Here is a 10,450-nt window from a genome sequence, read left to right as displayed (position 1 = left end):
AGTGACCGAGATCCCACAACATTCCTCATGAAATACTGCTGAGCATTTCGCCCGACGTGCTAACGTTTCTGCCAGCTCGCTGTCTTAGGTTGTTGTAGATATTGTTTTTGTTATTAGCCTCAGTTCAAACACGAGTAAGCAGACCTGTAATTACAGACATCCCATCCGTGACCGTCCACCATTTTTTTTTTTGTAGTCATTGTTTCTGTTACTACACTATCCAACCTGTCTATCCTTGTTAAAAACGGTATTGTCCATATAAGGAACAAGCGAATAATGTCTAGAGATGTAAAAGCATGAGGCGAGCTGACAGAAACGTTAGCACGCCGGGCAAAATGCTTAGTGGCATTTCGTCCATCATTACGTTCTGACTTCAAATTCCGCCGAGGTCGATTTTGCCTTTCATTCTTACGAGGTCGATAAAATAAATACCAGCTGCACACAGGGGCCCGATATAATCAACAAAAATCCCATCTTGAAAATTGCTGGCCTTGAGTTAAAATGTAAAACCATTATTAAGAGATGTGTAAGGAAAAGCATGACAATAAACTGATAAACGCTGTTGTTTTTTTTTTCTCCATTTAAGAGATAATTTCAAAGCATTAAGACTTTTTGTTTTTGTCGGTGGTTTTTGCATAAGTCAATCAATGCATCGGCAGCTACTTAATTTACTGATGGATACACCTGTCTGTAAAATACGCAGTCACTTACACATTAATTTCACAAATAAGAATTCAGTTGGTGGACGGAGAATATATGTGTACGTGTGTGTATGTACATCTCTCTCTTTCTTTCTCTCTCTCACCTTATATATATATATATATATATATACTCTTTACTCTTTTACTCTTTTACTTGTTTCAGTCATTTGACCGCGGCCATGCTGGAGCACCGCCTTTAGTCGAGCAAATCGACCCCGGGACTTATTCTTTGTAAGCCCAGTACTTATTCTATCGGTCTCTTTTGCCGAACCGCTAAGTGACGGGGACGTAAACACAACCAGCATCGGTTGTCAAGCAATGCTAGGGGGACCAAAACACACACACACAAACACACACACACACACACACACATATATATATATATATATATATAATATATATATATATATATATATACATACATATACGACAGGGCTCTTCAGTTTCCGTCTACCAAATCCACTCACAAGGCATTGGTCGGCCCAGGGCTATAGCAGAAGACACTTGCCCAAGATGCCACGCAGTGGGACTGAACAGCGGAACCATGTGGCTGGTAAGCAAGCTACTTACCACACAGCCACTCTTGCGCCTATATATATATATATATATATATATATAGAGAGAGAGAGAGAGAGAGAGAGAGAGAGAGAGAGATACTTTTATTCTTTTATTTGTTTCAGTCATTTGAATGCGGCCATGGTGGATCACCGCATGTATATGTATATGTATTTAGCCGAACAAATGTATGTGTATATATATATATATATATATATATATATATATATAAAACTCTTCTTCATTCCTACAATTTGATACAAATAATTACTATTCATCTATTTCTCTCAAACTTCTAAATCAAGCCCTCCTTCTTGCTAGGAATCTAACTAACCTAATCCCACGAGAAATTAACATAATTCTTTAGTGCCCATAGAGCTCTCATTTCTTTCGAGGACAAACTTTGGTGCCGGACCAACCACTATAACAATAACAATAGCAAATTTTTTTACATTACTATGGGATCATCCGATTCTGCCCAGGTCACCGACCTCGTTTTGTTACTGTTTTTGTTACTAGCCTCAGTTCAGACACGAGTAAGCAGACCTGTAATTACAGACATCCCATCCGTGACTGTCTACTCCATCATCTCCGAATACACTTCCCTAACACCAACAGAGATGGCGCTTTGCTAGTCGCCAAAGGCGTTAGTAAATCCTCTTTAGAACGAATTAAGAAAGATCTACACAAATTTTTTTCTAACCTCAACTTATCTATTACTTTTAATAATTCCCACAAAACCACTAATTTTTTAGACGTCACTTTAAACTTAGAAACCTCCCAATACTTCACATATCACAAACACAACCAGTACTTAAACATTAATTACAATCACTGCAAATCCACCTTTGATAATATAATTAAGAGTATCTCGATTCGTATATCTGACCTTTCGTCCACTGAAGAAATATTCAATAACCACGCCCCATAATACAACTAAGCGCTCGCTGCCAGCAGCTTCTCCCAACAAATAAAATACATCTCTAATACTAAGTTCAAGCAACATATATCTCAAGTCATATCACAACATGCTAACTATCATCATCACAACAGACCATACATATACTACACTAGAACCTTAGGAGAACCCAGATTAAGACAGCTTAAACCTCACACACACACACACATATAGCACTAGTTCAAAAGCTAAAACAGCTAACAATAACGGGTCATATAACCCCACTCTAATTTCTAAAAATATAGATTATACAGCCCCTAAGCAACCAAAAAAGCGGTGGACGCTCTGTTCTATGGTATACACCTCTCTTCTCACTACGTTACACTATTCTACAACCATGAATATATGGTCAACTATACATTTTAAACAGCGATTACGCTGTGCATCTCAATTCTTTTAAATATGGGGAACACAGTAAATCCACAACCCTTGCCAGTTACATACATCATTTCATAAATAGAAATATTCCATTCATCTTGTCATGGTCCATAATAGATTCAGAGCTTCCATACCAAGGTCAACGCTTATCCTGTAAGCTATGCCTAAAATAGGCATTCTACATATTAAAGCACAACTCTTCAATACTACTAAATACGTATAATGAGGCCCTAGGTACATGCAACCACCGCTTTTTTCATACCTTCAAATTTTACTACAAATCTAGATGCAACCCAAGTCACCATCTAGTACATATACTAAACACCCTTTAAGTATTCTCCAACAACCTTATTTGACTTTCTATTGTCTCCCTTTTTAATTTTTCAATTTTTAATTTTAATTTTTTAATTGTTTGATAATGCATATATAAGCATATATGTATGTGTGTGTATATGTGTCTCTGTGTGTATGTATGTGTGTACATGTGTATATATATATATATGTTTGTGTGTGGGGGGGGGGTATGTAGATAAATATTCTTTACTGATCCTATTTCCCATTTTTGTTCACTGGTTATACACGTTCTTTTCTACTATAGGCACAAGGCCCGAAATTTTTTTGGGGGGGGGGGGCAGTCGATTACATCGATCTCAGTACGCAACTGGTAATTAATCTATCGACCCTGAAAGGATGGAAGGTAAAGTCGACCTCGGCAGAATTTGAATTCAGAACGTAAAGACGCTAAGCACTGGTAATAAATGTGGAGGCACATGAACTAGTGGTTAGAGCAGCGGACTCGCGGTCGAAGGATCGGGCGATGTGTGTATTTATGAGCAAAAACACCTAAGCTTCACGCGGCTCCGGCAGAAGGTAATGGCGAACTTCTGCTGAGTCTTTCGCCACAACTTTCTCTCACTCTTTCCTCCTGCATCTTGCAGCTCTCCTGCGACGGACCAGCGTCCCGTCCAGGTGGGGAACCTATACGCCAAGGAAATCGGGAAACCGGCCCTTATGAACCAGACATGGCTTGAGAAGGAACAAACAACAAACTGGTTATACACATTGAACTCTAAAATACGCAATACATGCACACATATATATCATCACCGTCATCATCATCAAAATCATTATCAAAAACAACAGTCCCAGGGCATTACTAAGAGGGCCACTTACCCGGTTTCCATAGCGAATAAATCACTGAAATCACAGTATTCCTCCTGAACGGGACCCTAGTCCTTCGCAGGTTGTGCTCATTTAACGTTGAGTGAACTGGAGTAAAGTGAAATGAAGTGTTTTGTTCAAGAACTCAACGCACTTCCCAGTCCAGGAATGGAAACTACGATCTTCCGATCCTGAGTGCAACCCAGTATCTACTACTCTTTACTCTTTTACTTGTTTCAGTCATTTGACTGTGGCCATGATGGAGCATCGCCTTTAGTCGAGCAAACCGACCCCAGGACTTATTCTTTGTAAGTTTAGTACTTATTCTATCGGTCTGTTTTGCCGAACCGCTAAGTTACGGGGACATAACACACCAGCATCGGTTGTCAAGCGATGCCGGGAGAACAAACACAGACACACAAACGTATAGACGCACACACACACACATACATAGGTATACATATATACAACGGGCTTCTTTCAGTTTCCGTCAACCAAATCCACTCACAAGGCTTTGGTCGACCCGAGGTTATAGTAGAAGACACTTGCCCAAGGTGCCACACAGTGGGACTGAACCCGGAACCATGTGGTTGGTAAGCAAGCTACTTACCACACAGTCACTCCTACCAGTCCACATTCCTTAACTCAATCTTGATTGAGCATACCTATCATCAAAGACTTTCAAGACCTGAGCAACTCGCCATATTGTGTATTAGGGACTACGTTATACAATGTATCAATTTTTATTTAAGACGTTATGGTTGCGATTTGAGGGCGATTTGGTTGCTATTTTTAGCCAGTTATTTTCTTGGAATGATAATCCCACACTATTGTAACACATGAAATGTACCAAAAGCAACAACAACAGCAACAACAGCATCCAAACCTCTAGAATATGCGCCGTCACCTACACAAATTACGTCTGTGTATGTGTGTGTGTATTTGTGTGTGTGCATATATGCATGTATTTATGTATAAAGTCCATCATATTTGTTATGTTCAGCATACACCACCCACTGCTTTCACTGTTTGTCTATTAAAGTATCAGGGAGCCATATTACATGAGAACGTGCGCCAAACTGACTGAGTTTTGCTGCTAACATCATGTATGCAACTGTCTCAAATGCTGCTTACAGTCTCATGTAAAACAGAATTGTAACAACGATCATAAAAATCTAAATGCAACATGAAGCGACGTTCAAGAACTAAAGTAACGAATGTGCAGTTTCCTCTCGACAAACAAATAAATTATTATTTTATAATTGAGAAAATATCTGTGTTTGAAGATGTATATGTGTCTACGTCTGTGCTTCGGCGTTTTATTGGTTGTATGTTTCCGTGTGAATTAAAGAAAGAAACAAAGAAGAGTTACATGAAATGGGGGGAAATAGTGTCTTTGAATATTTATGTATTGTTATTCGTGAATGTATGCAGTATAACTATGGATATATATATATATATATATATATGCATCAGAATGTGTTAGAATACATGGGTTTTGCATATTTGTACGTATGAAGATGTGCATGTTTGATTTGAAAGTGAGAGCGACAACGAAGACGAAAGAATAGAGAAGAGAAAAAGACAGAGAAATATATCAATTTGTGTTTCATGAATGTGTTTATATGAGTGAGTGTGTTATGTGGCTGAGACCATAATTAAAGTTCATCGGTGAGTTTACATCCATGCGAATGTATAAAAATATGTATGCATGGACGAGGGGGTAAGATGCTTTGTTTTGCGACTATAACAGTTCTGAGTTCGATTCTACTGTGTTGCATCTTCGTCAAGTGTGTTTTGACAGCTTCAGACTGATCGAAAAAATATTGGTTGACGGAGACTAAACAACTTTCGTCGGACGGTTTGTATCTGGAATCAAAGAGACAATTAATCCTTTCTGAGGATTAAGTTAAAGGTATGAATGTTTATATGTAGAGGCGCGTGGCTTAATGGTTAGGGCGTCAGCATCATGATCGTAAAATTATGGTTTCGATTCCTGGACCGGTCGACGAGTTGTGTTCTTGAGCAAAACACTTCATTTCACGTTGCTCCAGTCCACTCAGCTGGCAAAAATGAATAATCCAGCGATGAACTGGCGTCCCATCCAGCATGGGAACACGTACGCCATGGAAACCGGGAAACCGGACCAATGAGACTGGCTAGGTTTTAAAAGGGCGCATTTATTCTATTTTTTTATAAATATTTGTAGCGGTTTACACTATAATGACAAAAATATTTACGGCAACAGAACATATTGACTTATTCTGAGTAAAAAAAGTCATAATTATATACTGGCTTTATATCGGTTTAAAAACTTTGTCACAAGGTCAGCAGGTTCAGGTGAGAATGTAATTCGATGACGTTGACCCCGAGGTCCTTACTTTATCGCCCCCGAACGGATGCATCGCACAGTCGACGTCGGCGGAATTCGAACTCAGAAAGTAGACGGACGAAATTTTAGCCGACGCGGTAACGATTTTGCCAGTACACCCCACCCCTATGCTGGCGTTATATTACCAACATATTTTACTGGTGAATATAATAAAATAAGATAAAAATACAAAAAAATCTCTCCATATGACTTCATAATTACAGGATAAATTCTGTAATGTCTAAGGAAGGTCATTATGCCGGTAAAAATTAAAATAAACACACGCACTGAATCGATGCCACATCTTTATTTTAGCAACTAACTATCCAATTGTTTGGTTAATGTGTTAACTGAATGATTACTGGGTCATTAATTTTCCCTGTCGGAGTCTCTTCGTCGCTATTCACAACCTCATCAATGGCATAATTATATCAATGGCGTAATTATATATCTTACATATGACATCCTAATTACTCAATGACAGTCGTTTCGTGATTAAATACAATGTGCTGCCACATATATGATGCTGTATATTTCAATAACTTCACTTACTAAGCATAATTAGAATTTTCATCATAATGTTCTGCTTGTAATTAACGTTATCATTATGCAGTCCATGAAGATGAAAAATATTCATAAACATACATAAACATAATTTAGCATAATTTATTATTTTTCTTCATGTCCTTCGAATAAGGACACAAATCTCACACCAGCATCGGTTGTCAAGCGATGCTGGGTGGGAGACAAACACAGACACACTCGTAACTTAGCGGTTCGACAAAAGAGACCGATAGAATAAGTACTAGGCTTACAAAGAATAAGTCCTGGGGTCGATTTACTCGACTGAAAAGGCGGCGCTCCAGCATGGCTGCAGTCAAATGACTGAAACAACTAAAAGAGTAAACACAAGCGAAAGAAGTAGTTTTCAATGTTAGAGTTTAGGATGTTGTGAGATTTGTGTCCTTATTCGAAGAACATAAGACATGAAGAAAAATAACAAATTATGCTAAATTATGTTTATGTATGTTAGCCAGCGGGATGGCGTCATTTGAAGGCTAAAACAATGCGAAGCACTTTGTGACCAGCGATGTGTAGCAACATCTGATAGCCTGATCGGTCACGGTGATCACGGTGATATATATATATACGACGGGCATCTTTCAGTTTCCGTCTACCAAATCTACTCACAAGGCTTTGGTCGGCCCGAGGCTATAGTAGAAAACACCTGTCCAAGGTGCCATGCAGGGACTGAACCCAGAACCATGTGGTTGGTAAGCAAGCTACTTATCACACAGCCACTCTTGCGCCTGTGTTTGTTAACAAATCACCATAAGCGTATAAATTCCTTATTGTAACATATGTATAACGGTTTTTGAATAAATCCTTTTAAAAAATGGTTTCAAATTTTAGCACAAGGCCAGCAATTTCGTTGCAGGGTCACAGTCGATTACTTCGACCCCAGTATTTAACTGGTGCTTATATTATCGACCTCTGAAAGTACAATAGCGCATGTGGCAATATATGAAACTGCGCCTCAATCTTCCTAGTTTACGACATACACCAACTACAAAGGATATGAAAACACCAGCATAGGTATATCCTTCTGCAAGATATTTAACTCTTGTCACTTAAACCACTAAGGTTCACTATGGTTATAACATATTTGTTATAACCATAGTGAAGCACTTCAAAACCTACTGGAAAGTTTTATCATGAAAACTTAGTCCAAAAAATACTGGTCTGAGAAGCCGAATAATAATTTTCTATTTTCTAATTTTCGATTTTCTAGCTATTACCCAAACCCACGCCAAAACAGATGTCGAAATTAAATGGTTTTTTTTTAAAAAACAATTTCAATTTCCTATGTAAGGTTTTAACTTATTTCCAAATGGGGAAGATAATAATGATTTCTAACATTGTCGCTTATAAGACTTAATTTGTCATCTATTTTGGCACTGCTAACTGGTCCTTGACTAAAACGACTATACCAAATTCTTTCATACCTGCATAAGGTCAAGTCCTGCAGAAGAAGCTCCTCGTTAACAAAATAAAGTACCAGAGAATGCACACACACACACACACACACACACACACACACACACACACACACACACACACACACACACACATAAACGTAATTACATAAGTATGTAACAGGCCTTGTACCAAAAACTTGAAATTATTATTACGTAGATCAACAAAAAGGATAACTGTCAAAGGCTTTATTGTATTTGAACATTACGTGAAAGATGAAAATATCATCATCCTCATCAGCTAAACCGACGATGATTTAGTTGGCCGAAACTTCGAAGTCACTGTCAACAACATTCTTATATAAGAATAATAAAATTGTACCCAAAAGAAACCGGAATTTTGCAATATTATTTTATTCACTTAGTTTTACATGTTTACACTTTTATCGCCTTCGAAATATTCTCCATTTGAAGCAATGCATCGATCCAAGCGCGTTTCCCATTATTTGAAGTAGTGCTGGAACTCTTACGAAGTGATGCCTTTTAACACCTCCGTTGTTTTTTTCTTCATCCCTTCCATAATTGCAATTTCCGTAGCACCATCTTCCGTCACCAGTGATGACCCTCGAAAAAAAGAACGGATCAACCTCCAACTGTTCTTTCAGTTACGACACACATTGTCGTGGCTGCTTTTGATCTTCTATAAGCAAGTGAGGCACAAATGTTGCTGAAAGTCTTTTCATTCGCAATTCCTCCTTCAAAATTCGTTGGCAGGAGCTCCAAGACACACCAGCCACATCAGCAAGTTTGTCAATTGTTCGGTGATGGTCCTCCAAGATCAGTTCATGAATTTTCATGATGTATTCATTCGTTCGGGAGGTTGACGGTCGCTCTGAACGAGATTGGTCTTCAAGCGACAACTGGCCATTCCTACAGCGTTGAAACCACTCGTAAACTTGTGTTTTGTTAATGACAGCGTCCTTGTGAATTTTTTGAAGCATAACAACTGTTTCGGCCGCCGTTTTCCCCAACAGAAAAGAGAATTTCACGGAGAAGCACTGCAAAACAAAGATGCACCACGTGACAGTACTGATGCCTGAAGGTCGCATCAAGTGGCTTCTGCAGCGGAAGCCTGAACTACAATGGTCTTGTCCCACAGGGAACGTTTCTGGTTACTTTTGGTCACCCCCTCGTATACTTGAATTGATTACAGCAAAACCTTTGATATAATCCTACCTAACAGGCTCACCAAAGATAGAAGCCTCATAATTTTGATGATATCACAGTGAACTTCATTAAACAATAGGAATGCCTAGGTTGTTCTTACCATTTCCAAATATCACCGTCATTGTAGGATAAATGCACATGGAAATGTTTAAATTATATCAGAGTGATATTATTTCTTATCCTCACTTTTTCCTGTGCATTACATCTTTAATTTGGATGCAAAAAAAAACATGTAAATATGAGATATTGCATAAAGGAAAAAGAGGAGCTAACATAAAAACATATACCGCAAATAGTCGTCAGCTTTAGAGTCTTTTTATAAATATGAGGCGTATGATATGATTTGAGGGATATTTTGCTGCTATTTTTTTTTTTTTTTGCAGAGTGTACGTCAGCATCGACGTTCGCTTGTTGACCCGATGTACGAGGGGCGTTCAATAAGTAATGCCTATGACCCACTTGCAGTTGTTTGATCTAGCTGAAATTTTGCGTGTGCTATTATTTATATCTCTATAGAGTAGGTGGCAAATTACAGCTCTGAACTAATTGGGGTTTCTGATTTACAGGTGTTTGAACTGAGCCGCATCAAACGATGGGAGAAATGCGTAACTCTGGGTGGTTCCTATGTAGAAAAAGACTAATAACTGTGCCAAGTTTCGTTTCTCTACTGCTATGGGAAGTGGGTCAGGGGCATTACTTATTGAACGCCCCTCGTATCTTTGGTAACAACGATCATAAGGAAGATACTAATTCATTCGACATTGTAACGGTAAAATTCTCCCAAGAAATTGGAATGTATTTTGAAACGATCAAATTTAAAACCTGCAGAAATGGTCATAATGATGGGAGGTATTCCTCTGAACTGAATATCTCACTTACCAATAATAATTCTGACGTTGGTGTTGATCAACAAACCCAGTGTAAATGAAATTGCTGAAGCAACATAGCTTCGACAACTCTATAAATTTGATAAGTGAAGATCTAAATAAATCTCATTACAGTAAATACTATAATCTCGTTGCAGTGAGATATTCTCTAAGAATATTAAAATATATCTAATATCATAATTATATCATTAAGAACTGCTGTTCATTCCTATTTACAAGGACAAGAATCATCTTAC

General features: G+C 38.2%; 1 long non-coding RNA gene across 1 annotated transcript in view; it reads left to right on the top strand.

Moving 5' to 3' along the window:
* The first annotated feature begins 333 nt into the window (after positions 1–333).
* The window catches only part of LOC118764251, an 11,829-nt gene continuing 1,712 nt past the window's right edge, over positions 334–10,450 (top strand). Inside the window, exon 1 of the long non-coding RNA XR_005000052.1 lies at positions 334–388. This is a non-coding gene — a long non-coding RNA (uncharacterized LOC118764251). The remainder of the gene's footprint in view (positions 389–10,450) is intronic.

This window comes from Octopus sinensis, linkage group LG7 (genome assembly GCF_006345805.1).
Source record: "Octopus sinensis linkage group LG7, ASM634580v1, whole genome shotgun sequence".
In the NCBI taxonomy this organism is placed as follows: Eukaryota; Metazoa; Mollusca; class Cephalopoda; order Octopoda; family Octopodidae; genus Octopus; species Octopus sinensis.
The sequence above is the reverse complement of the archived record's forward strand: the minus strand, read 5'-3'. Positions and strand labels throughout refer to the sequence as shown.